We start from the raw sequence: 21358 nt of genomic DNA, 5'->3' as shown, positions 1-21358 counted from the left end.
GGATTAAACAGAGCAGTAAACGACAACTGCTCACTTGACAGTCTCTACTAGCTAGAGTCCCATCCCAAGTGAGGAGTGACATAAAGCTCCATCAACGCGTCCCATTCTTCCATCCACAGACAAGGAGCGAGAGCGAGCCCAAAACGCACCGACCCGCCACAGCCCACAGGTGCGCCGGTCCCTGTCCTCTGCTCTTGGCAGTCGGCACGTCGCAAATACGGAGCTCGCTAGTGGGTCGAGGTGCGCCGCGCACCGCCCCAACCCGCCAATCCGCGCGACGCAGCCGGCCCCGCCGCTGGCACTTGCTCCCTCCCAGTGGAAGCTCCCTCCCGGGACCCCGCTCCCTCGTAGTAAAGCCTAGTACTCCTACGTCCTACATGTACAGCGTGCAGCGTACTTATCCGAAGAAACGGCAATGGTGAGACGCGAGAGCGAGCATGCCATGTTGCACATCTTCCCAATCCCATCCGTAACGTACGTATAGGACCACCAGTATACCGTGGTAGGGTAGAGTACACAGTACAGCGTGCTACGATGGCGAGCCGCACTAAAGTTGGTAACGGCCACCTTTCCATGGCCATAAAAGCTGCGCACGGGTGGTGGGCGCGCCGACGCCCGCTGACACTCGGAGCCCCCACGCGCCCAACCGCCGCAAAATGTCGCACCCCTCCTCGTCGCCTTCCTCGCCGCAGCAGCCGCTCCGCCTCGCGCGCGTCCTCCTGCCCTTCGCCCTGCTGCTCCTCGTCTCCCTGCTCGTCCTCCACTGCCGCCCGCTCCGGTGCCGACCCCGCCGCGCTGTTCCTCTCGCTCTCCCCCGGGGCCAACGCCAGCATCGCCGCCGACCTGCGCGCGCTCACGGCCGGGCCGCACCTCGAGGGGGCGGCGGGCATGGCCGTGCACGTGCACGTGCACGCACGGTTCCGCGCCGCGGGGCTCCGCACGCTCACCCGCGAGTATGCACCGCTGCTCTCGTACCGGGCGCACGCCTCCCTCGCGCTGCTCGCCGCCGACCGCTCCCTCTTTGCGCGCCTCTCGACGGACGAGCCGGCGGACCCGGACCGCCGCGTCGTGCGGCCCTACCACGCGCACTCTCCCTCCGGCGCGGCCGTGGCCGAGGCGGTGTTCGTCAACCTGGGCCGGGAGGAGGACCTGGCCGCGCTCGACCGACTCGGGGTGTCCCTCCACGGCCGCGTCGCCGTTGCAGTCCGCGGGGGTGGGTATCGCGGCAGGGTGGTGGCACGCGCCGCCGGGAAGGGCGTCGTTGCAGTGCTCATCGCCGGCCACGCGGACGGCGGCGTCGAGAGGGACACGGTCCTGCTCGGCGGCCCCGGCGGCCCGCTCACGCCCGGCTGGGCCGCGGCGGACGGTGCGGAGCGGCTAGGGTTCGACCACGAGGCGGTCAGGCGGCGGTTCCCGACGATCCCGTCCATGCCGGTGTCGGCCGACATGGCCGCGGCCATCGTGCGGAGCCTGGGCGGGCCGGCACTCCCGCGCGCAGGCCGACCTTCAGCTAGGAGCCCATACGCAGCGAGTCGCGTTGCAACTGGGTGATGAATGCGAGATCTAGCGACCAACTGAGTGCCACTGTGCACCGGTCCTGCTGCTCCATCACCTGGCAAGGAGGCGGTCATTTCTTCTCCGAGCTCCGCGAGCAGCAATGGTAGCTCCTCTGCCCCCTCCTCGCTCGACCGCGTTGCGTCATTAAGAGTGGAGCGGGTTGATTTCAAGAAACTATAAGGGGTTGCTTGTAAATATGCGCGAAAAAATGGTTCGATGTGCCTTACAAAAGGACCGCGGGTTAATTACTTGGAAAGACAGGTACTTTTCTGCAAAAGAGCCACGACGGACGACAGAAGCGCTCCGCGCTTTATTATTAGGAGAGATAAGATTCAAACTCAGGCTGGCGACAACAACCTTTATGGCCATGTTTGGATACTCTAACTCGGTTAGAGGTTAGAGTTAAATTGTAATTCTAGACAAACCATGAACTAACTCTAACCAAAGAGGTGTTTGGATGTAAGGGTTAGATTGCCAATAAATGCACTTTTCCCAATCATTTGCCTCCTTTATCTAGGATTTTGTGTGGTGAAGGGAGAGAGAAAAGCAACTTTTTCTAGGCTTCACCTAACTCTAACCCAAAAAAGCACCTCTTAGGTGGGTTAGATTTTTTGGGTGGGTTAGATGCATCTAACCAACTCTAACCCACCTCTTTGGATTTTTTAGGGTTAGATGAGTTCAATATAACCAACTCTAACTCTAACCCTAGGATGCAAAAGAGGGCCTATGTTGTCCACCACTTCATCGAGAAGAGCTTCGCGTTCGAATTCTGTAATGAACAACTCAAATGGTCCCACCAGTTTGTAGATGTAAATGGTGTGGGGTCTCACTAGTCCCAAAGACCTCCAATGGCATTGGTGGACATTCATAAAAACATCTCTAGCAAAGCCGATGTATTCGTCCGACCGAAATTTAACTGTTGATATACAATATTCGGATAAAAAAAAGGCTTACATAGATGTTGTATATCGCTCTCGCCATCAGATCTTATGTTTTCCCCTCCTTCTGTGTGGTTTCCTCTATTCCAAACGCGTCTTGGCGGGATGGACTTTTCCGCGCGTGCCCGTTGTTCTGCCACTGCCTCCTCCCCAAATCTGTGACGAATCTTGCTTCCTCCGGCCACCCCGCGTCGTGGAGAGCTTCAATCGTCCTCGCTAGCATCTCCTTCACCAAAGATTCGAGTTCGGGGGAGGTCGGGGAGGGCGCCATTTCTTCACTACTAGAAAAAAAAAATAGGCAAATGCTTAATAGTAGTGTGGTTACTGTTAATTATTTTACTTTATTTTTAAGGAACCAAACTGGCCACAACTTACATAGCAGGAGAAGAGTTATTACATTCCTCCGTGAGGATATTTTTAAAGAGAGAGGGACATCATCTGGCTTGATGTATTCTCCCCGTCTCCTCGCAAGAGGAGCCAGCTCATGAATTCCATGCACTCCCCATTTCTCAACCTTTTTTTTAATAGAGAGGTGCCAATATATTCAGCTCATAGAACATTGTACATGCAAGATTACACCATCTATCAGAAGATAAAGAAAAGAAGAACTACAAATATAACGAAAGAAGAGTTGAACAAAGACATGTGAGAGAGCAAGGACCAAGATCCTTACTGAAGAACAACATGTCCTAAGGAATAAAGGAAGAGAAGGAGAAAAAAAATTCCAGCTTTGACAGCAATATCCTTGTTTCCATCAGCCGAGCAGAGACAATCAGATCATATTGAGATGAGGAACATCCCGGAGCCATCAACTTCCACCTAAAAGCAATACACCTTATGAAGCTGAATTCCTGCAAAGTTCAAAATCAACAAGAGAGGCAGCTACAGGACATGAATCAGCCACATGAGAGTGAGAAGAGCAATTGAGTGTAGATACTCAAGCTAATTGAAAAACTTGATGAGCTAAACTGTGAGCCACCCCATTCAAATTCCTAAAAATATGAAAAACCTGGGGATTAAGATTAGAAGTAGAGTTTAAAAAAGAAACCACTTTTTTCTAATACTCCAAGAAGTAGAAGAGTGAGCAATATTCCTCGCAGCAGCAACATTGGCAAGAGAAAGATAATCAGTTAAAAAAATTAGGAATTTGAATGTTAAGGCAAGCCGCCAAGTGTGCAGCACAAGCAAGAGAAATTGCTTCAGCTTGAAGAGGAGTGTCCGTGAGAGGGCCTGAAGCTTGAATCTATATATTAATATCCCTATTAGAAGAAGAAGACAAAAGTAAACTCCCATGCCTGTGCGCAATTGACCTTGCTCAATTCCTGGAACTCTAGAAGTTCTGAAAGGAGCATGAGAAAACACTTTAGCACCATGAATGAGACGGTTAGATTTGAGAGTATTGCCTTGTTGGAAATATGCCCTAGAGGCAATGATAAACTAGTTATTATTATATTTCCTGTTTCAAGATAACCGTTTATTATCCATGCTATAATTGTATTGAATGAAAGCATAGATACATGTGTGGTTATATAGACAAAACAATGTCCCTAGTAAGCCTCTAGTTGACTAGCCAGTTTATCAAGGATGGTTAAGGTTTTCTGACCATATGCAAGTGTTGTCACTTGATGAATGGATCACATCATTAGGAGAATGATGTGATGGACAAGACCCAAACTATAAACATAGCATGTGAACATGTCATTTTGTTGCTATTGTTTTCTGCATGTTAAGTATTCATTCCTATGACCATGAGATCATGTAACTCACTGACACGGAAGGAATACCTTGTATGTATCAAACCTCGCAACATTACTAGGTGACTATAAAGGTGCTCTACAGGTATCTCCGAAGGTGTCCATTGAGTTAGCATGGATCAAGTGTGACAGCCCAAGACCGACGCTCCAGGAGATTCCCCTTTTATTCCGTTTTCGTCGTGTGGCTTATTTGTTTATCGCATCATCGTCGCATCATTTGCATCATCAACATTGCATCGGCACTCCGTTGCCGCCATTTTTCAAAACTTGCATCTGTTATTAGTTGCCGGTTCTCTCCGTTCTTGCCGTTGCCCGTTCTGAGCCCGACCACACACGCACGCGCCCGCGACATCGTCAAAACCTTGTTTTTAAAAGTGTGTATAAAACTTTCTCTGATTGGGTTGAAACTCGGCATATGGTCTTATTTAGTTGTAGGTAGGCCGCCTGCCAATTTTTGTCGCAATCGGAGCCCGTCTGGGACCCGAACGGCAAACCGTAGCAACACCGTATTCGGTCTATCGTCGGACGTATTTCAGTGTTTTAAAAACTCGTTGTATGGTCGCACGTTTTCCCTCTCGTCTCCGGCTAGCCACTCTACACAGCCACTTGGCCGTCCTCGCGTGCGAAACTGTTCGATTCCGATCGTGCGGTTGAAACCGGGGCGAAAAACTGCTAAACCTAGCCCCTACGTCTATAAATAGACAGCCACTCTCTCTCTCTCGAAATCCGTGCCCACCTAACCCCTAGCGCAGCCTCCACCTCCCTACTCTCTCCTCCCTCCAGCCACCGGGCCCGCCCAGGCCCGGATCGCGCCACCCCAACCGTCTCCCTCCTCCTCCAGTTGTAGCTTCCCTATCGCCGATGCGTGCGTGCGCCGCGCCGCCCCTGCGGGTCACCGACCGGCCGCCTAGTCCCCAGATCCGAGGACCAGGACCAAGGCCGGACCCACGCCCCCTTCTCCTTCTTCTTCCTCTCTCCTCTCTTCTTCTCTCTAATCCCTCTCTGCCTCCTTTTTTTTCGCAGCAGCCATGGGAGCCTTCGGACCTCAAGCTGCTGCCGGAGGTGGCCGAAATGGATGCATCGGGGAAGTCCCGCCCCAGATCCGGCAACTCTGCCTCCCAGACGCCATGCAGCTGCTCGCCACCCCGCCTTTGACCGCCCGCGCCGCCGTCATGGCTGCCTCCTCGTGCTGCTCATGCGGGAGAGCCAGCGAGCGACCAACCGCCCACTCCTGAGTCTCCAACCGCCCGCGCCGAGCAGGCCCAGGTGAGGCGCCGGCCTGCCTCGTCCCTCCGGCCCAGGTTGCCTCCTCTCCCAGGCCGGCCCGTTGGCCTGAGGTGAGAACCCCCTGCCAGCCCCTCTATATCGCGCCCTGTGCGCTTGGTAACTATCCCACGCCCACCTTGGTTTTGGCCCGTTGTAGTAGTTTTGGCCCGTTTAGGATTTTTTTCTTCTGTGAATTAGTATTTTCAGAAATTATTAGATATTTCAAACGCCCGTATCATTTTACTCGTGCATTGGATCGGAACGTTTTAAATATGAAACTTGATTAGTTTTCCGTGTAGAATAATATTTTACAACTTGCATGCATATTTGAAGTGGTTTGAACCATCAAATGCCTAGATTTGTGTGCTATCCTAATAGGGATTTGTCCCGTATTTATTTTCGTGTGTGTCCGGATTGCTCAAACCCCGTCGTCTAAATGCTCATGTTATTAGGGACCTTTTGCCATTTATTTTAGCGTAGTTGTTTGCATTTTTGCATGTAGGTTCCGTCGCTAGTTTGTTATATCGTGTTTAGGACATATTCTCGCATATACGTGGGCGATATTTTTATTTTGCAACCCCACATGCTATATATGCTTTTGGGGTAGAAAAATCCATAGAATTTAACTGTGCATTTAGTTTTAGCTTTTGAGAAAGTTAGTGCGCGTGATATTTTGCCATGTTGCCCTCTTGTCTATTTTGTGTGATTTAATACGTGCATGATATGAATTAGTTTTGAACTAGAGATATGCTCTTGGATGTATAGTCTAGCCCCTGGTATTTTTGGTTGCCGTAGAAATCCATATTTAGGTGTTATTTGCTTGTTGTCAACATGCTAGGAAATAGTGCTGATTTGGAGATGCTGAAATATTTCTAAGTCTGAAATCTGATATATTTTGTTGCTGTCTTTCCATGAGTTTATCTGCTGATCTGTAGCTCTTTTGAGATTGGTGCAATGGAGTTAGTTGTAGTTCTTAAGATTCTCTAGCATGTTGTTAATTTTCATGTCATTTGGAGTCCTGTATCATATAGTTTTGCTGCTGTCAATATGCCTTCAGATCGAAAACTACACATTCATAAACTGATATTTTCACTAAGTCTCAAACTGTGTGTGGGATGCCATTTTGTGAGTTCTTTTTCTAGTGATCCATGCTTCCATGCTAGGTGTTATTAGTTGTATGTTGTAGTGCATATTGACCTATATTGCCTCATGCCTTGTTTGAGCATTTTGGATTTGTCTAACTAGTTGTTCGAGGGTGTACACATGTAGAAAATGCTATGTGGCTGATTTTGGCAGATTGTAGTGATTTCTTGTTTAGCTCGTAGTTGTTGAATCGTTGCTCCGTTTTGGTCGTGTCCTACATGAAACTTGCTTAGAATCTCGTGTAGTTTCACATTATCTTGCTGGTTGTAGGTTTTGAAATGCTTGTGACTGTTGTTGCACACATATTGCATTCATGCCATCATATCTTGCGGTGTTTGTATCTTTTGAACCGTAGCTCCGTTGGAGATGTTCTCTATGTGTAAATTGATTGAAACGACTTGTAGAATCACATGAACCTATTTATTTTGCTGTTTAACAAATATTAAAATGTATTAGTTCCGATCTGGACAGATTTATAAATTAACGTATGAGGTCATCTCGGAGATGCTACATGTCGTTTCCGACCTCATTTAAAATGCCTAGATACATAGCTTAGTTACGCTTCACCTCTTGCCATGTTTAATCAACATTTAATGTTGCCGTGTACCTAAGAGGGATAGAACTAAATAATTCGTATGTGGAGTTTCGTCAATATGCAACTCGTTGCATATTGAACTTCACTTAATGTATAATGTTTGATTGTTGTGAATTGCCATGCCATGTCTTGCATATATACAACTGATCATGCATCATATGTGGATTGCATCTTGTCGTGCATGTGCCGTGGTGAATATCGGGTGTTGATGCTTGTTTCCGGTTTGCTTCGTCTCGATAGAGTTCCGCAAGCGTATCAGATTGTGAGGACCCATTCAACTACATCGGTTCGTGTGCTTCACGGAGACATTCTTCTTCCAAGCGGGATCTTAGGCAAGATGACCGTTTCCCCAGATACCATTACTATCATTGCCATGCTAGCTTTACCGTTTTTATCGTTATGTCTCGTTGCCTACCACCTGTTAAATATCAGCCTCCCAACATTGCCATGAAAACCTTCAACCTGTTCACAACCTAGCTAACCATTGATTGGCTATGTTACCGCTTGCTTAACCATGTGTTAGCGTTGCTAGTTGCAGGTGCAATTGCCTCCATGTGATAACATGGGTTCCTTGTTATATCACCATATTAATGCTATTTAATTTAATGCACATATATACTTGGTAAAAGGTGGAAGGCTCGGCCTTTCTAGCCTAGTGTTTTGTTCCACCTTTGCCCCCCTTAGTTTCGGCTACCGGTGTTATGTTCCTTTATTGAGCGCTCCTAACACGATCGGGGTTGTTATAAGGCCCCCCTTGATAATTCGTCTTAGATTAAAGCTCGTCTGGCAAGGCCCAACATTGGTACTATATTTGTCCAACATAATAATTCTGTTAATACTGAAAAGCATAGGGAGTTAGCGCTACCCGAGGAGTAATTCAACATAATACAGGGAGGGCCAGTGCTGATGGTGCTGGTCCAAAACAGATCCGTTTGCAGGGCCAACCCGGGGCAACTCGGGTGATTTCTATCAGGCCACTGTACGCTGCGCTCATCTGATTGTGTCCTGAGAATGAGATACGCGGCTCGTATTGAGATCGTCGACACGTCGGGCGGCCTTGCTGAATTAGTTTTACCTTTGACGAATGTCTTGTGCATCGGGATTCTGGTGATGCTTTGGGTAATCTCAGAGTTGAGGTTTTCCACTAAGGAGTCCGACGAGATCGCTAGTTCTTTGATCGAGGATTTCTATGCGGCTTGTGGTAATTGGTGATGGACTAGTTGGAGCACCCCTGCAGGGTTAAATCTTTCGGAAAGCCGTGCGTGCGGTTATGTGGCAACGTGGAAACTTTGTTTAACACTGGTTCTAGATAACCTGAAGTTGACTTAATTAAAATATGCCAACTGAGTGCGTAACCGTGACTGTCTCTTTCGTGAGCTCCTTCTCCGATCGAGGACACGGAGGGGTTATGTTTGACGTAAGTAGGTGATGGGGTTATAGTCCTAGGGTAGGGTCATAGGCCTGCCCTATGGGTCCTACCCAAGGACTACCCTTCATAAGGGATAAGGCCCTTAGTCAGTTCCGACTGAATTAAGGACTTCCCATCATCCAGTCGGTGACGATTCCTCCATCATCAAGTCGGAGATGAGCATTCAGAGCGTATCAAACTTACCGACTGAATTCCACTCTGTACATCGTAACCCCCCTGGAGGGCAACGGTCATACGTTTCCATGTACCTTTATTAGCATTTAAGACATACGTTACCTGTAACGTAGGCATTTATTTCTCCACTACTCCACCCCTGTGCACCGAACCGTTGTGAAGGGCAGTGCACTCTATATAAGCCGCCCTTCCCCACTGGTGCAGGGGTTAGCAATTCACTGTAATCCATATTCCACTCGACAACAAGCTCCCAAGAGCACTGAGACGTAGGGCTTTTACCTCCACCGTAGAGGGGCCTGAACTCATATAACCTCGCCGTAGCTAAGGCTCTGCCCATCCTTTCATACCCTACACATCTACTGTCAGACTTATACCCACGACAGTTGGCGCCCACCGTGGGGCAAGCGTCTAAGCGACTTCCGGCGAGTTTGCGACTACATCTTTTCATCATGTCATCCGGTGGAGATTTGAGCATGGGTCACGAGATCCACTTCGGCGCTCTCTCCTTCATCGTCGATGATTCGGCATGGCTTCGGGATGCCCCTCTCGACGTCGAGGCGCTCCCCAGTCGCGGGGCTACGCACTTCCGTGCCGGCGCCCGCGGTATCCTTCTTCTCCAGCAGTCGGCTCTGGTATCGACCTACGCCGCCGTCGCGCGCCGCAACAAGCGGTCCCGCCGTCCGCGGCTCCAGCGTTGGGTGCAACACGCCGAGGCGCGCCAGAACGCGTCCTCACAAGTGGCGGTCCTAGAGTCGGTTGTGGTTGCGCCGCCGTCCCAGCGCTCGGACTCAGTTTCGACTGAGTTTCCTTCCGAGTACTTGGGTCGCGGGCCTGCAGCCGAAGTGCACATGGCCAACTCCCATGAAAGTCCCCGCCAAACCGGCCGGAACGAGCACGAGGTCGGCGAAACATCCGGCGCTCGCCATCAGCCCCGCCGTTCTGCTAGTCGGCACACTCGTCGGAGCAACGTGGAGGTGTTCCGCACACCCGTCCTCAACCTGGCTGCCGCCGCCAAGATAGCCGATTCCCTCCAGCCGACTGATTCAGAGGCTGGCAGAGGGATCGAGCAAATCCGTGCCCTGCTGTACATGGCGCAGCAGCAAAATTCGGCGGTCTCCCAGTCGCACAACAGGATCCACAATAGTTATGTTCACGCGAACACGCATCGTTCAGTTCACAACCCCGGTTCTCATCAGCGGCACAGGGGAGGCAGCCGTTCCATGAATCCCGAAGATCGTCGCCGTTCACGCACCCCTCCGCGGGGTGGGCCCTACGGGCCCCGACATCATGATGATCGGCGTTCAGTCGGTGACACTTATGATCCAAGGCCCGACGCGAGAGGGTATATCGCCCAGAGGAGGGTCGACAGGGGACGGGCCCACCGCGACGGTCACGATATGGACCGTCTGAGTGGAAGCAGGACCATCATCTCTGGTCCCGAGTGTTTCAGTCGAGCCATCCGTTCGGCTGACATCCCTCCCAACTTCCGATTGGCGACAGGGATCAGCAAGTTTACAGGAGAATCCAAGCCAGAAATGTGGCTGGACGACTACCAAGTGGCAGTCCAGATCGGAGGAGGGGACGACCACGTCGCCATGAAACACCTCCCCCTGATGCTCGACGGCTCGACACGAGCGTGGCTGAACCAGTTGGCTCCCTCAAGCATCTACAGTTGGGCAGATCTGGCCCGAGTCTTCATCAGGACCTTCGAAGGGACGTGCAAATGCCCTGCTGGTCTCGTGGAGCTCCAGCACTATGTCCAGAAGCAGAATGAGCCCCTGCGCGATTTCATTCAGCGTTGGATGACCCTCTACCACATGGTGGAGAACGTCACAGAGCACCAAGCAGTCTGCGCGTTTCATGGCCCGTCCATGTTACGTGTACCTGAAGCTGAAGATGCGAGGCCCAAAAGGTGTGATCACTATCACAGGCAATCGGCAGCGGGCCGAGGAGTGTCTGCAGCAGGGATCGAGGATCGCCGATCAGCAGATGGCTGTCCTCGAGCTTGACGAGTACAAGAAGACAGTAGACCCCGCTGACTTGATGCGTTCGAAGAAGCCAGCTTCGGAGTCCGCATTCCAGTCGGCGGGAGAGACGAAGAAGGTCAGCATCCACCCGACGGACGACACCGCTGCCCCGACGAACATCTCCACCACCCTCGATCCTAAATAGGAAGTCGAGCTCATCCAATTCCTCCGTGAGAACTGGGACATCTTCGCATGGAAGCCCGCTGACATGCCAGGTGTACCCAGGGAGTTGGCTGAGCACCGACTGCATGTGGATCCCGCCGGTCGGCCTGTCCGAGAATGCCTGTGTCAGTCCGCCGCGCACAAGAGGAAGGCAATCAGAGAAGAGGTGGCTAAGCTTTTGGCAGCTAACTTCATTCGCGAGGTACACCACTCCGAGTGGCTCGCCAATGTTGTCATGGTGCCCAAGAAGGACAAGTCGCTCCGAATGTGCATCAACTTCAAGCATCTCAATAAGGTCTACCCGAAAGACCATTTTCCGCTCCCGCACATCGATCAAATTGTCGATTCGACTGCGGGTTGCGAGCGTTTGTCATTCATTGATGCCTACTCGGGTTATCATCAGATCCGTCTGTATGGCCCCGATGAATTAAAAACAACCTTCATCACCCCATTCGGGTGCTTCTGCTACATCACTATGCCATTTGGTTTGAAGAATGCAGGAGCAACCTTTATGCGCATGATCGAAAAATGCCTCCTTGACTAGATCGGTCGGAATGTGGAGGCGTATATGGATGATATCGTAGTCAAGTCACGCAAAGGTTCCGACCTGCTGACTTACTTGGATGAAACATTCGCTAACCTTCGTAGGTACGATATCAAGCTCAACCCAGCCAAGTTTTCATTCGGTGTTCCCAGCGGAAAGTTACTCGGTTTCTTTGTTTCCAAACGAGGGATCGATGTCAACCCCGAAAAGATCGGGACCATCGTCCGAATGGAGCGGCCGGTCAGAATACACGATGTTCAAAGGCTCACAGGTTGCCTAGCGGCTTTGAGCAGGTTTATCAGTCGACTCGGCGAGAAGGCACTTCCTCTGTACCGACTTATGAAGAAATCAGATACTTTCGAGTGGACAGACGAAGCCCAAATCGCATTCGACGACCTCAAAGTCCTACTTTCCACCCAACCGGTTCTTACTGCTCTACTCAGTAAAGAACCCCTTCTTCTGTACATTGCGGCTACAAATCAAGTCATCAGCACTGTTCTCACAGTCGAACGGGAAGAAGAAGGCAAAGCATACAAGGTTCAGCGGCCAGTGTATTATGTCTCCGAAGTCCTGACTCCTTCCAAGCAGAGGTATCCCCACTATCAAAAACTTATCTACGGGATTTACATGACTGCGAAGAAGGTGGCTCATTATTTCCAAGACCACTCGGTGTCTGTCGTTTCTGATGCTCCGTTGTCAGAAATCCTACACAATCGGGACGCATCGGGCCGAGTGGCTAAGTGGGCAATGGAGATGTTATACTGCGACATCAAGTTCGAGGCCAAGAAAGCTATAAAGTCTCAAGCTCTGGCTGACTTCATAGCAGAATGGGTAGAACAACAGCAACCGACCCACATCTACTCGGCTCATTGGACAATGTTCTTCGATGGGTCCAAGATGTTGAATGGCTCCGGCGCTGGCGTTGTGATCATATCACCAAAAGGTGACAAACTCAAGTATGTGTTACAGATACACTTTGATTCCTCCAACAACAAGGCAGAGTATGAAGCTCTCCTTTATGGACTACGCATGGCCATCGCACTCGGCGTCCGTCGCCTGATGGTCTATGGCGATTCAGATTTGGTGCTTAATCAAGTGATGAAGGAGTGGGACGTCAGGAGCCCCACCATGACCACATACTGCAATGCGGTGAGGAAGCTCGAGAAAAAGCTTGAAGGTCTAGAACTCCACCATGTTCCACGACTGAAAAACCAAGCAGCTGATGAATTGGCGAAACTCGGATCCACTCGGAGACCAGTCCCGAGTGACGTCTGCCTCGAGCACCTTCACCTTCCCTCAGTTAAAGAAGATCCTTTCGCAGAAGAACCAGTACAACCAAAGAGCTCGACAGATCCGACTGAAGTCGAAGTCCCTGCTGTGGTTGATTTGATCATGGAGATTCTTGCTATCATCCCCGATTGGACTGTGCCGTTCATTGCATACATCCTGAGGCAAGAATTACCAAAAGACGAAGTCCAAGCCAGACAGATCGTCCGCAGGTCAAAGTCGTTCACTGTCATTGATGGCCAGTTGTACAAGGAAAGCGTTTCAGGCATCCTTCAACGATGCATCTCCCCTAAGGAGGGACAGTTAATCCTGCGGTCATCACGCCTCCTCAAGGGCAATCGTTGCCAAAGCATTCAGAGCTGGCTTCTTCTGGCTGCAGGCGAATGAAATGGCGAAGGATATGGTCGACCGATGCGAAGGCTGTCAGTTCTACTCTAATAAGTCCCACAAGCCAACATCTGCGTTGAAGACAATCCCTCTTGTTTGGCCGTTTGCAGTGTGGGGATTAGATACAGTCGGTCCATTCAGGACAGGCCAAGGGGGATTCACACATCTGTTGGTGGTAGTCGACAAGTTCACAAAGTGGATTGAAGCCAAGCCCATCAAGAAGCTCGACGCCCTTACGGCCATCAAGTTTGTCAGGGACATCATCTCCAGATTCGGGGTACCTCACAGCATAATCACTGACAATGGAACAAACTTTGACTCGGACAGATTCAAAAGTTTCTATACAGGCCAAGGTATCCGAGTGGATTTTGCATCTATGGCGCATCCCCAAACAAACGGGCAAGCAGAGCGGGCGAATGGACTTATTCTGCAAGGTTTGAAGCCTCGACTCCTGCGAGAAGTGGGACATGCTGCCGGCGCATGGGTCACCGAGCTGCCTTCGGTGCTTTGGGGTCTCTACACAACCCCAAATAGATCTACAGGGCGATCCCCGTTCTTCCTCGTTTACGGAGCAGAGGCAGTCCTTCCGAGTGACTTGCTTCACAATGCTCCACGAGTTGAACTCTTCTCCGAAGCTGAAGCAGAGCAAGCAAGGCAAGACGGAGTGGATCTTCTAGAGGAGGAGTGCGAGATGGCACTGACTCGCTCAACCATTTATCAACAAGATCCGCGGCGCATTCACGCGCGACACGTCAGGAGTCGTACATTCCAAGCAGGCAACCTGGTGCTCCGAGTGGATCAGCAGAGACCTCACAAGTTGGCTCCCGCCTGGGAAGGACCCTTCATCATATCCAAGGTGCTGAACAACGGAGCATATCGACTCTAAAACCTCGACAGGGAAACGGACGAGCCGCGAACATGGAACGGAGATCTCGTGAAGCGCTTCTACACGTGACCATCGACTGAAGCAATGTAAAGAACAAGTATCATTGAAGTAATACAAAGCAGATTGAGTTTTTGCAGATTCATAATTCTTCCGCGTTCGCAAACTCCGGTCTCAAAAAAAAACTTAGCTGCGAACCAGAATCGCCTAAGTACAAACTTTCTCCGAGTGTGCACTAAACGTCGCACTCGGGAACTAAGCCGCGATCCAGAATCGCCTAAGTACAAACTTTCTCCGAGTGTGCACTAAACGTCGCACTCACGGACTTAGCTGCGATCCAGAATCGCCTAAGTACTAATGTCGTGGGTATAAGCCTGCCAGTAGATGTATAGGGTACGAATGAGATGGGCAAAGTCCTAGCTACGGCGAGGTTGTATGAGTTCAGGCCCCTCTGCGGAGGAGGTAACAACCCTACGTCTCAGTGCTCTCGGAGCTTGTTACCGAGTGTAATATGGAATACAGTGATTTGCTAACCCTTTGACCAGTGGGGGAGGGCGGCTTATATAGAGTGCGCTGCCCTCCACAACGGTTTCGACTCAGGGGTGGAGTAGTGGCGATTGAATGCATACGTTACACGTAACGTATGCTCTAAATGCTAATAAACGCACCCGGAAACGTACGTCAGTTTCCCTCCGAAGAGGTTACGACGTACCGAGTGTATCCGGTCGGTTGGTCTGGTGCCCTTCGAATGCTAACCTCCGACTGGATGATTCTGGGCATGTTACCGACTGGATGATGGGCACTCCTTAATTCAGTCGGGGTAGACTTAAGGTCCTGTCCTTTGTGTGGGGTAGTCCTTGGGTAGGACATGTAGGGCAGACCTATGACCCTACCCTAGGACTATGACCCCATCATTAGTCCCCGAATGGATTGGGGTTGAAACGTCGAAGCAGTGCTTGAGGTTCAGATCCGACTGGACTAGGTTCGGCTTGGACGTTGCTTGCCTCTGTCCATTTTATCTGTCTTGACCAGCGCTCCGAGTGGAGGTGCCTGCGAAACAGACTGTCGGGACCCGAGTGCTTCCGCGGCCTCTTTTGACGCGACCGGTCAACTGACAGCGGCGGATTTTCCGGGATCTCAAATTTCGGGTTCCGCGCGCTCAGCGGGGACGATGTCAGCGCGCTCGAGTAGCGCGTGACTCCTCGATCCTCGCGCCTTCAACTCCTCCACTGATATCGCCGCGACCGGTCGGGTAGATAAGATTTCGGGGCCATTCGCCAGCGACCCAGTCGGCGCTCTATTTAACCTCTGGGCGGCGAGACTCCTCGGTTACGCTCGCCGAATCTTTCGCTCCCGCCTGCTCCGTCTTCCTCGCCACCTCCTGCGCACCTACGCTCCTTCCTCCTCCTCTTCCTCGAGGACTCGCCCTCGCCTCCATGACCAAGGGTCAAACCAGCAAGATGGAGGCGAGGAAGAAGAAGAACAAGGCGGCGGCTGCTCAACGGCGGCAACGGCCGCTGCCGGCGGGGTGGATCCAAGGAGATTTCCTCCCCTCCACGGTGACGGAGGGGGACCTACTGGAGCTGGTGGAGCACGGGATGCTCGTGCACAAGTCCTGGAGGCTGCCGGCGGACGACGAGGTCGAGCCGGCGCCTCGGGAGGGGGAGCGCGTCTTGCTCCTCAGCCATGTTCACAGAGGTTTTTCTTTGCCCCCGCATCCCTTCTTCAAAGGCATCATGAATCATTTTGGTGCTCAACTCCATCACTTTCCTCCGAATGCCATCGCCCATCTTTCTGCCTTCATCGTTTTGTGCGAGTGTTTTATCGATTGCCCTCCCCATTGGGGTTTATTCAAACATATCTTCTCCGCCCGCTCTCAAACCATAAAACGTCTTAGTCAGTCGGACGACAAGACGAATCTCCTCCAGCTCTGTGGGGGTTTAGGGTTCCAGAAGAAGAGTCGGAGCAACTACCCTGCTCTCCAGTTGAGCGACTCGGTTAGGAACTGGCAGTCGACGTGGTTCTACTGCCAGGACATAGCCTGTCCGAATGCGTCGACTCGGCTGCCTCCGTTTAGTTTAGACCGTCCTGCTCCGCCCAAGCAACTCGCGCTCTCGAAAGCCGAGAAGAATGATATCCAGCCTTTGGTCGAGGCACTCGTGGATGTTGTCAAGAGGGGGGTCACCGGTATTGACCTGCTGGAAGTCTTCATCGGTCGGCGAATCCAACCTCTGCAGGCCCGCGACCATGCTATGTGGCACTACACAGGGCCCGAGGATTCCACTCGGACCAACGTGGTGGGCATACTCGAGGAGAAGGTGACCTCGTGGGTGCTCCAAATCACGGGTCCCTGTGAGAACCCCAAAGGAGCCCGCCGAGTGACGCCTTACAGCGCGGACAACCCTCCACCGAATCAGGTGAGTAGCATTAGTCGAGTGCATCGAACTGTCTTGATTCCAGTCGTTTATTTATATCTCCGTGTGATGCTTAACGTTTCCGACTGAACCTCATGCAGGAGTGGACCAACTGGTTCTCCCCCGTCTCGAATGGGGATCCGGAGGAGGAAGAGGAGGAAGGCAGCCAGGAGGGGAGCGTGGAGAGCGCCGAATACGTATCCGACAGCAGGGAGTCGGAGGAGGAGGACAGCGAGGAAGAGGAAGAGGATGAAGAGCCAGACTCGCCACCTCCGCGGCTAGAGCATCAGAGTAAGCGTCGGCATGAGCCCGCCGTCCCTTCAGCTCCTCCTGCGTCGTCGAGTGCTCCGCCCGCTGCCCCGGTGGTACCGAGTGTTCGAGGCACCAAGAGGGCCAGGGACGCAGCCGCTGAGCCCGCAGGACAATCCTGCAGGGCGCCCAAGCCGAGTGGGCCCAAACCTCGGAAGGCTCTGCCGCGGGTGAGGATGGCCATCCCCGTCACCTCCACGTAAGTGAATCTAACTTTCGACTCTTTCTGTTGACCGAGTGAACTCCTGCTTTATAAGTCGAATGGACTTCACTCGACAGGGTTGCCACTTCTGCAACCTCTCCGGCCCGCCAAGGGGACGACCCCATGGACATGGACAACGTCGTTTCGTCCCAGCCAGGTATGTTGTAGGAGAGTCGGGTATTTTATTCCTGCGGACCGCTCCATTCTTTCTTTTTCTGAGACGTCATGTCATTCGGCTTGTCATTGTTAGGGGCGATTCACCTGGACAAGGACGACCAGGGGAGTGCCGACCCCGCTGTGGAGCCCGTCCTGGAACCAGTTCCTGAGGCTGCTCCTCCTGCTGCTGCCCTCGTCGTCGACGCTCCACCGACCGAAGTGCCACCATCGACTGAACCGGTGCCAGTGAGGGAGGAACCGACTGGGGTGAACCTTGGGATGCCCCAGGAACTTCCCACGATTCTCGGTTCTTCGAATGCTGAATTCAGCATCCGGTGTGTCCCAGAGGAGCAGGTGGGAGCGACCAAGGGGGCCATGGTGCAGGCGGAGCTCATGGCTGGAGAAGCCAAGAGGGCTTATGACTCCGTCGCGGCCTTGTACCGGCGGAGCTTGGAGCTGCGCGATGACATCCGAGTAAGTAGTCTAGTAAGTATTTACTTTTTCTCCTGTAACCCACTGGGTGGTATTGTTTTTGCAATGGGTTCACTCCGAGTGAACCCAGTGGGTGTAGTCCCCGAGACTTCTGTCGAGTGCTTGCATCGACAGTTGTCTTTATACATTTTGTCTCTAGTTTGGTTGTGTCCGTAGACAGGATTTCCGAGTGCGAGTACTTATTGCAGTCGGAGCACTCTTGCGGTAAGAATCTCCGAGAGTAAGTTGCACGCAGGTCGAGTAGTGTTTGTCTCGGAGGAGTAGTATTTCCGAGTGCACCTCAATAGGGCGGGCCTGTTTGAGGTGCATGCCAGTGGGGTCACTCTTAGTGAACCCACTGGGTGTAGTCCCCGAGACCGCTGTCGACTGCTTGCGTCGGCAGGGGTCTGAAGAATTTAGTCTGTGAACTGATAAACTTGCCATTTACCCTTTGTTTGTTGGTGCAGAAAACTTGTGAAATGGGAACGGCTTATGAAGCCTTGAGAGCGGAGAGGAACCAGTATGCTGGTGAACTGGAAGCTGCAATGCTCGCCATGGCCGGCATGAAGGACACGCTGGAAGTTCGAGAGAAGTCCTTGGAGGAGGCGCTGGAGGCAAACAGGGTGTTGACGGCGGAGGTGGAGAGGACGGGGAAACAGAGGGCTGAGCTGCACAAACAGATGGGCATCCTGAACAAACGATGCATAGCCCAAGAGAAGTATGTCGCCGACTGGGCTGCGCAGATGATGACTCGTCTGGCTGGTAAGTCTTATGCTTTGTCGAGTGGTTGGACCATGTGACGAACACTCGGTTTTTACTGTCTGCTTGCTCGTTTGGTGCAGATTTTTGCGGAGACGCTGAAGCTGAAGCAGCAACTATGGAGCGGTCCATGAAAGACAAGGTGCCACTCGGCGAGGACGCCAACCGGGATCTGCTCCGGGCACATATCCGCGTAGGCAAAGTAGGTCCTTTCATCGGTCGACTGAGAGAAATCGTCGGCCAAGTTAACAAGGAACTTTGGCCGGAAGACGAGTCACGGCAGGAGATGGATACCCTGACGGGGCGACTGGAGGAGGTTCCGAGCCGAGTGCAATCCTGGAAGAAATCGGCAGCGCGTTGCGGTGCTGACGTTGCGCTGTCCTTGGTCCGAGTCCATTGCAAGGAGGTGCGGGAAGATAAGCTGAAAGCATTGAAGGTCGCCAACACGAAGAAGCTTAGATTTGAAGACTTCATGGAGACGTTCCTTGAGACTGCTACCTGCATCACTGATGGAATAGACTTGGACACTTTTGTGGAGCCCTCCAGTCCTGACGCCGGCCCAGCTGACGCGTGATCAAACTTTGTCCTCGGTATGCCGAGTGTTTACCTGTAAGATACTCTGGCCACTTCTGTTGGCCGTCATACTTTTAAATCGGTGCACTGAGTCAGCTATCATTTTTGGACTTATGTTGTCGGAATGAGAACATTTATTCTTTTGTTTGAATGCAGTTTCGAGTGCAACACTTAGTGCATACTCGGAGAAGATTAAGACTTAGGTGATTCTTGGTCACTCTAAGTCCGCGAGTGCGACTTGTAGTGCACACTCGGAGGAGGTTAAGACTTAGGCGATTCAGGGTCGCAGCTAAGTCCCCGAGTGTGACGTATAGTTCACACTCGGAGGAAGTTATTACTTAGGTGATTCTTGATCACAGCTAAGTCCCCGAGTGCGACGTATAGTGCACACTCGGAGGAGGTTAATACTTAGGCGATTCAGGATCGCAGCTAAGTCCCCGAGTGCGACGTATAGTGCATACTCGAAGGGGGTTAGTACTTAGGTGATTCTTTATCACATCTAAGTCCCCGAGTGCGACGTATAGTGCACACTCGAAGGAGGTTAGTACTTAGGTGATTCAGGATCGTAGCTAAGTCCCCGAGTGTGACGTATAGTGCACACTCGGAGGAAATGAGTACTTAGGCGATTCAGGATCGCAGCTAAGTCCCCAAGTGTGACGTATATTGCACACTCAGAGGAGGTTAGTACTTAGGTGATTCAGGATCGCAGCTAAGTCCCCGAGTGTGACGTATAGTGCACACTCGGAGGAGGTTAATACTTAGGTGATTCAGGATCGTAGCTAAGTCCCCGAGTGTGACGTATAGTGCACACTCAGAGGAAATGAGTACTTAGGCGATTCAGGATCGCAGCTAAGTCCCCGAGTGTGACGTATAGTGCACACTCGGAGGAGGTTAATACTTAGGCGATTCAGGATCGCAGCTAAGTCCCCGAGTGTGACGTATAGTGCACACTCGGAGGAAATGAGTACTTAGGCGATTCAGGATCGCAGCTAAGTCCCCGAGTGTGACGTATAGTGCCCACTCGGAGGAAGTTAGTACTTAGGCGATTCAGGATCGCAGCTAAGTCTCCGAGTGTGACGTATAGTGCACACTCGGAGGAAGTGAGTACTTAGGCGATCAGGATCGCAGCTAAGTCCCCGAGTGCGACGTATAGTGCACACTCGGAGGAGGTTAGTACTTTGGCGATTCAGGATCGCAGCTAAGTCCCCGAGTGCGACGTATAGTGCACACTCGGAGGAAGTTAGTACTTAGGCGATTCAGGATCGCAGCTAAGTCCCCGAGTGCGACGTATAGTGCACACTCGGAGGAAGTGAGTACTTAGGCGATTCAGGATCGCAGCTAAGTCCCCGAGTGCGACGTATAGTGCACACTCGGAGGAGGTTAGTACTTAGGCGATTCAGGATCGCAGCTAAGTCCCCGAGTGTGACGTATAGTGCACACTCGGAGGAAGTGAGTACTTAGGCGATGCAGGACCGCAGCTAAGTTTTTTTTTGTGTGTGTGTGGGAGAACTCTGAATCTTCACAAAACTGAATCTGCTGAATATATTATTTCTTCAAACTTGTTCGTTACACTGCTTCAGTCGGCGATCATGTATAAAAACGTTTGAGGAGATCTCCGTTCCATGCGCGCGGCTCGTGTGTCTCCCTCTGAATGTTGTAGAGTCTGTATGCTCCGTTGTTCAGCACCTTGGAAATGATGAAAGGCCCGTCCCAGGCCAGAGCCAACTTGTGTGGTCTTTGCTGATCCACTCGGAGCACCAAATCGCCAGCTTGGAATGTGCGACTCCTGACGTGACGTGCGTGAAAGCGTCGCAGATCTTGCTGGTAAATTGTTGAGCGAGTGAGTGCCATCTCACGCTCCTCCTCTAGAAGATCGACTCCATCTTGCCTTGCTTGTTCTGCTTCGGCTTCGGAGAAGAGTTCAACTCTCGGGGCGTTGTGAAGCAGGTCACTCGGAAGGACTGCTTCTGCTCCATAAACGAGGAAGAACGGTGATCGCCCCGTTGATCTATTCGGAGTGGTGCGGAGGCCCCAAAGCACCAAAGGTAACTCGGTAACCCAAGCGCCAGCAGCGTGTCCTACCTCTCGCAGGAGTCGGGGCTTCAATCCTTGAAGAATAAGCCCATTCGCCCTCTCAGCTTGTCCATTGGATTGAGGATGTGCTACGGAAGCAAAATCTACTCGGATACCCTGACTCGCACAGAAGCCTCTGAATCTGTCCGAGTCGAAGTTTGTCCCATTGTCTGTGATTATGCTGTGAGGCACCCCGAATCTGGAAATGATGTCCCTGACAAACTTGACAGCTGTTGAGGCGTCGAGTTTCTTGAT

At 51.9% G+C, this 21358-nt stretch overlaps 1 pseudogene; it reads left to right on the top strand.

The window, feature by feature from the left end:
- Positions 1-349: 349 nt before the first annotated feature.
- LOC123402383 lies at positions 350-2053 on the top strand (annotated as a pseudogene).
- The last annotated feature ends 19305 nt before the right edge of the window (positions 2054-21358 follow it).

This window comes from Hordeum vulgare, chromosome 6H (genome assembly GCF_904849725.1).
Source record: "Hordeum vulgare subsp. vulgare chromosome 6H, MorexV3_pseudomolecules_assembly, whole genome shotgun sequence".
NCBI classification, from domain to species: Eukaryota; Viridiplantae; Streptophyta; class Magnoliopsida; order Poales; family Poaceae; genus Hordeum; species Hordeum vulgare.
The sequence above is the reverse complement of the archived record's forward strand: the minus strand, read 5'-3'. Positions and strand labels throughout refer to the sequence as shown.